The sequence below is a fragment of the Erythranthe guttata genome, chromosome 14 (genome assembly GCF_056151865.1).
Source record: "Erythranthe guttata isolate IM_541 chromosome 14, IM_541, whole genome shotgun sequence".
NCBI lineage: Eukaryota > Viridiplantae > Streptophyta > Magnoliopsida > Lamiales > Phrymaceae > Erythranthe > Erythranthe guttata.
Window position 1 is genome coordinate 10,863,993 of NC_142546.1, and position 7,134 is coordinate 10,871,126.

The following is a 7,134-nucleotide window of genomic DNA, read 5'->3' on the forward strand; positions in this document are numbered from 1 at the left end:
TTACTAGCAACGACAGTAATATAATTACGTTAACTTGTCAACAAATCAAACAAAAAAAAATAACACAAAAAAAAATTAATAATATTACATTAATTTACTGTCAACGAGACAACTATTACATAAATGTATTGTCAGCGTAAGTACAATTACGTTAATTAACTATCATTGACAATATAATTACGTTAATTTACTGTCAATGACTGCACAATTACGATCAACGTTTAGCGGCGGACGTAAAAAAAAAAAAAAAAAAAAAAAAAAAAAAAAAAAAACTTAAAAAAATCAACGCCGGAATCCGACGGCAAAAATTTTTTTTTTTTGTAAAAAAAAATCAAAATTGGATTTTTGTGGACAAATTGTTTAAATTGGGGTTAAAATTAAGAATTGGGTATAAATGGTTGGGGGTAATATTGTCATATACATGAATGTTTACTTTATTTATAATAAATATTAAAGGGATGGGCTTATTGATGAAAGATATATAGCCCCTAAACCTAAAATAATAAAGATGTTTGGTTAGAATCTTATGCACAAAACCCCCCTTTTTTATTGTCATTTAAATTGCGCTTTTTTTTTTATAATTGAAATTTAAAATTAATAATACGAATGAAAAGAGTCTACAATAAGTAACCCGTCACATTAACACACCAAGACCCCGTTTGGTTGCCAAGATAAGCCATGATTAATTAAATAGTTGGACTTAATTTGATGTTTGGTATCCTCAATAAATTGCCGGGTCGACCCACTAAAATTATATAATCATGGCTTATTTTGCCTTATCTTGGCTTATCTTGTCTTCTAATGAGTTTTTTTTGTTGGACGTTTCAAGCTCCAATAAAATAATTGGATCTCATTAGATTATTTAATCTTATCTTGGCTAATCTTATCTTGTTAACCAAACGGGGCCTAAAGGGATAAAACTGACATCAATAAAACCAATCCATGCACGTGAAAAAGCCCATGTAGCGATATGATGGGCCGCAAAATTAGCACTTCTTGGATAAAACTTGAACTTCCATTTAGGCTAAAGTGCCCAATACTTATTGATTTTTTTCAATATAAACTGAGACAGACAAAAAGCTGGTGGATGATTGATCAGTGATGAAAAGTATGGCATTCAAGCAATCAGCTTCAAAAATCACACATTACAAGACAAGTAGATATCATGATCAAAGTAATGTAAAGAGAGAATGGGTGCTCTATCTATAGCACCAATTGATATATAAAAAATCACATATATTTTGTAACATTCCTCATTGGATGTTCAAAATATAGAATAAACCTCATTTAAAAAAATCTTATTAGTAAAACTTCATTGGACAAAATAAAGAGTGTATATGTGAAGCTTGAGAAGGTGACACTGTTCGTAAAAACTTGCCAAGAAAAAACTCAGTGGAAACAACTTGACTGAAAGAAATATAATACATTGTTAGAATTACAAATCACTGTCTCTTGACCAAATTAATGACTTCTTTGAGCCGGACGTCTTTTAAAAATACATGATTCTCCTATGGCAAACTCTAGATCTAGTCTCCTTGTTGACGGTCTTAAGCCGTTTTCATATTTTCTCGAACTTGTTAAATCACATCAACAGTGTGTTGAACCAAATCCGGACCCAACAACTTTCGCACTCCATAATTTGCACCCCAATGAATCGAGAATAAGCAGTTTCTCCTTTAAAAGGCTTTGTAGGTGCCATGTTAATGGTGGATTAGTAGTTGTTATTATAAGAGAGTTCGAGGGATAATTACAGTTAACCTTTAGTCCCCTATTACCGTCATCAACAAAATACACTCTCATGTATATGTTGTCACATTTTAACACATTAGGTCCCTCCGTCTATTTGGCCGTCAACCGTAAAATTATGGTTGAATTTGAGGTTTTTCTTTCAGCAAATTGTAAATTGACCCCTATATTATTTGGAATTGCTAACAAATTTCTTATCTAAAAATATTTATGACAAAATTACCGCAACCCTTTAAACAAACACAATTATGATTTCAAACCCCAATTTAACCATATTTTAACCAATGATTTCTAATCCATTTTTTATCGATTCCATTGTTGACCAGTGTTTTGAATTTTTTTAGAAATTTATTTTCCAGTGTTGATCGGGGTTGACGTCACTTATTTTTTATGCGTTGACTTTATTTAATTTATTTTTTGGTTGAGTGATCAACACATTAATATTATTATCTAATACAATAATATTAAAAAAAATCCTTTTTTCATGTGTTAACCGGTTAATACAGTAAGTCAGTAATATTATTGGATAACGAAGTAAAATTACCGAGTAACGCAATAATATTGATTTAGTATTTTTTTAATATTATGCATTAGATAATAATATAGTAGATTGACTCATTACGTTAAGATGTGGCAACATGACAGCACATTTTATTGACACACATAAATGGGGAACCAAAAGTGAAAATTGTGCCAATTTTTGGGGACTGAAACTATAATTATCCCGAGAATACGACATGAGGTATGCCAATTACAACCAAATAATAGGATATATCATATATGCTGCTATATTTTATATAAATCGGATGTCTGAAAAAAGCTAGCATTCACTTTCATAATCGTATATATGTTGTTATTGACTAAACACCTTAGATCAAAACACTTATATTTGTCTTTGTTGTGTGTTAGTTAGAAGATTATGTAAATTTCTTAATTACTATTTAAGAACAAAAATTGTTTTTTTGCATAGAAGAAAATATAAAAGGAGCACCAATTTCAGGACATCCTTGAAAGCGCCTTGGGCCCAAAATTCTCAGGAGCGGCCCGGAATACATCGTTAAAAACTAAAAAGTCCTATACACACACTATACTTAACGAAAATAAGGAACAAAAACACTTGAAAATATATCTAAACTAAAAGTGAATGGTCCAATGTTTCTTCAGTTGAGCTAGTAAAGTGCACAGTAAATCCCCTGCCACCAAACACACGGCGCATAAATGCATTGTCCAATTTTCTCCAGTAATAATGGACCGAGTTGTATGGGGAGCATAGAAACAAGACTAAACGCGAAATGTTTCGAGAGCTTATCCGATCGTCTTCTTCCAAATCTTGTATAGTATAATTGCTGAGAAAGGGCAGTATATTAATTGTAGAGCTTGAAGGGCTACGAGGTTCCGAAGAATGTGTATTGTTTTCAAAGTCTGACAGAGGGAGCGTAAGCCTTATAAGATACGTCGTTAACGATCCAAAATCCTGAACAATAAACCAACTGGTCATACAAATTACTCAAATCAATGTCTTTTTATATATAGACATGATAATAATATGTTCTTACCACTGTACTGAACATGACTACAGTGATTGTGCATGTAATCATGATTACATTTGCTTGCTGCTTATTATCGTCGCCAGATTTTCCAAACTGCAAATAATTGTTCAATGTAAGAAACATGAAATCTAATGTACAATGTGGTTAGGTTCAACCGATTAAAAAAAAATGAAAATTGCAATATTAATACTGTCGGAACCAGCCAAATTCTATTAATTTAACGAAATAAGTTTTCGGATGTTGCGTTCAAGTCGGGACCGAGAAGATTCTACTGTACTTCTCTTATTATACGTGATTATAAGAGAGAGCCATGGGAACAACACCTCGCATTAGACAAGACCAGAAAATTGCGAACTGTACGATAGTCATAATAATTGTTCAACATTTATTGCAACCGAACGAAAGAAAAAGAGATGATAATAATAATAGTCTTGAAAAGTTAACCTATTGCTTGAGGCTGAGTTTGTCATGCTCAGACTTGGTTAGTAAGTTGGACAAAAAGGATAAAGGGAAAACGAATGATGCTCTCCCGAGCATAACTAGGCTTAGCATCAATGAACTTGTTCCAACAGGGCTTCAAGGGCTAGAAAAGTAAATCGACAAACGGAAATTTTACAAATTAAATAAGTTTTTTCAATGTTTGAAGTCAAAGTAAGATTAATAGAGCAAGTTTACAACTTCTTTTACCTTTTGCTCACAACTTTCCATTTTTCAATGTCTAATGCATCCATACCTAGATAGATGTAGATAAATCTCTCGGCAATAACCGACATCGTTGCAAAAGCATGCCTGTTACAAATAAATAATAAATAAATAAACAAATAAGTACCAAAATTTTATGGGACTTTTTTGAAATTGAATACTTACATGGCGGTAACTCTAGAAAGTGTATTCACATTATACAATGTGTAGTGTGACATAACAATTCCATAAATGAACACTGTGAGAATTCCGCCAAACTCGAAGAGCTGCAATATGTAAATATATAAGGGTAAGCCATGATGATGATAAAAAAGAAGTAACATAAAATAGAAATTGAGCGAAGAGGTAAAAGGAAAACGGACCTCACCAAAATATAAGAAAGGTAAGCCATGAGAATCATGAGAGCCAACAAGTGATAAGCTGAATCTCTGGAAATAAATTTTAGATGTTAGTAATGTACTGATACCATAACCATGTCCAATAACAAAATCAAAGTAGTCCAAAATTTGCATATATACCTTCGAAAGTTCAACTTTTTAATAATGTAGGCACTAAGCTATCCAATCTGCATTTTGATTTTTCACGATTAGAAAACAAATTATTAGACAATGTGTTGTGCAATCAAATATTTGGATTAACTGAAAATTCCATATACAACTGTTTAAGAGAGAGAGAGAGAGAGAGAGGGGTTAAGTTAAAACTCACGGTAACGCCCAACAGAGTGCTGGCTGTAAATAAGTAAAAGAAATGTCCAAGAACTTGAAGAAAATCATAGCGTTAATATCTGAGAGGTCGAACTTTTGAATTGCGTTAAAGAGGACAACATATGTCGCATCATTCACCACTCCTTCCCCAAAAACTAGACTGTACAATAACGGCAACTCGTCCTGATTAAGAACCTCCATGCCCAAAATAATTAAATCAGTTACCAAGTTAGTATGGGTGCCACCTTTTTCGTTTGGAGTTTTTTAAAGAAAAACAAAGTGGTTACAAATTTATACAGACCTGCAAGGTGCATATAGAATCCGTAGCTGAAAAGATGGCTCCAATTGCTGCATAAAAAACGAAGGCTCCAGTTGGAAACGTATCACTCAAGAAGACGTTTCATTAGTTCGACATATATATACAGCAGGAGAGAGAGAGAGAGAGAGAGAGAGAGAGAGAGAGAGAGAGAGAGAGAGAGAGAGAGAGAGAGAGAGAGAGAGAGAGAGAGAGAGAGAGAGAACCCTAGGACCTATAATATGAAATTATCGACTAACAAAAAATTAATTACAAGATAAATGCATGCATATACGATGAAATATCATATACAAGATGAATATGTAGTGAAGAGGATGAAGTGACCAAGATAATCATTAAGGTCAAAATTGCCTATTCCCAATGTCTCGAAATAAAGTTTCGAACCTGAAAAAGTTAAATAGTTAGTGCTATGCGAAATCACAAACCATAAAATATATAATATATAGACATGTGCACAAAAATAAGTTATAAGTAGGAAATCATGCAAACACAACCTCTTCTCAACCATCAAAGCTTTACGGATGCGTAAACTCAAAATACCGATAAATTTTATCGTAAACTGACTGGGAAAATGTACTTTCATGTGATCAAATTTTACAATCGATGAAAATAAAATTCCTTACAACTTTGATTTCTAAACAATATATGAAAATAAAATTCCTTACAACTTCGTAAGATTTACATTATATGTGCGTATAATAGAGTGGGATGCGAATTGAAATAACTAATACCAAATGATGTGATGAAGAAAGATATGAGTGTCCCAAAAGCGCCAAACAACATAATATTCATGAGGTTCTTAAAAAAATGCTCTTTCTTCACCTGCAACCTTCAGTCCAAAGTACAATATAATTATCACATTCCAATTTCACAACAATTATAACATCTACATACATATTATGACTCACCCAGCATTAAATATAACAGGGGGCAAGAAATATGTAAAAAAGAGCTCTACATCGAATACAAGTATGTTCGAGCTCTTTCCACCCGTAAGCACCAGTAGAGTGATTCCAGTACCCAAACCCTAAAATATCATCCATCAAAGCTAATAATCAATATAAACGCAAAATATCATCATTTTAACTACTAAAAGAAAACAAACAAAAAAACAAGGTGGGATCGGAACGCATGAAAAGAAATAGCAATAATAGGTCCGTTAATCCATCGGAATCCTTTGAGTTGATGACGGGTAATAATACAAGCACATAGGAGAATGATAAACATCGCCAAGTTATCAACGGGATCCTGAGCAGAATCGGGTTTCGATTCTCCGATTCTCATCAACCAAGAAACCACACCGCTACCCATCCGCTCCATTCAATCTTCCTGTGTTTTTTTCATCTTCTTTTCTTTGGATTTTTTTTCCAAAGAGAAGAAGAGAAAAAACGATTTTCATGCAAATTAAAATTAACTTATATTCTTATTAAGGAGTCTAACTAGTTCAAGATACTTTAGTATTACTAAGACTCTAACAAGTTTAACATACTTTAATACTACTAGGACTATTATGAATTTCATATACATACAACTCCAGTTCATTTATATGTCTCACTTTTTAGAGAGAAAATAAAAGATTATATTTCATCTAAACTTATTTATATGTGATTGTTTTTTCCAACGGCAGATGATTAATTGATTTTGTTGGTTAAAGTGTAATCTTTTACTAAAATTTCGTAACTATTCATTTTTTTTCTTATTTAAATTTGGATAATTAATTTTTTTATTGATTTGACTTTGTTTCAATTATGAATTGACATAAAAAAATATATATTTTGAATAGTAAAAATCTATAAAATCATAAGAAATCATGTCAAATTAATTTTTATAAGATTCAAATTGAAATGTTAAAAACTCAAAATGAATCGATAAATCAAATAGTAAATGATCATAAGAGTTAGCAACTATGACAAAAATAACAATTAAAACCCATGACAAAGGCACTTAATTAAAAAATGGACATTCAATTTTTTTGTCTTTCAAATATTTCCAGCTCATTCAAACTTATTTGCAAATAAGGAAAACCCTTGTATTTATACCAAAATTACTCCAAATTCCTTGAAACCTAATTCAACTTATATTTCATGATTTATACCCTAATTTAAACCAATTTCAC

General features: G+C 31.8%; 1 pseudogene; it reads right to left on the reverse strand.

Moving 5' to 3' along the window:
- Positions 1 to 2,875: 2,875 nt before the first annotated feature.
- On the reverse strand, positions 2,876 to 6,380 carry LOC105954573 (sodium/hydrogen exchanger 1-like; annotated as a pseudogene).
- Between the last annotated feature and the right edge of the window lie 754 nt (positions 6,381 to 7,134).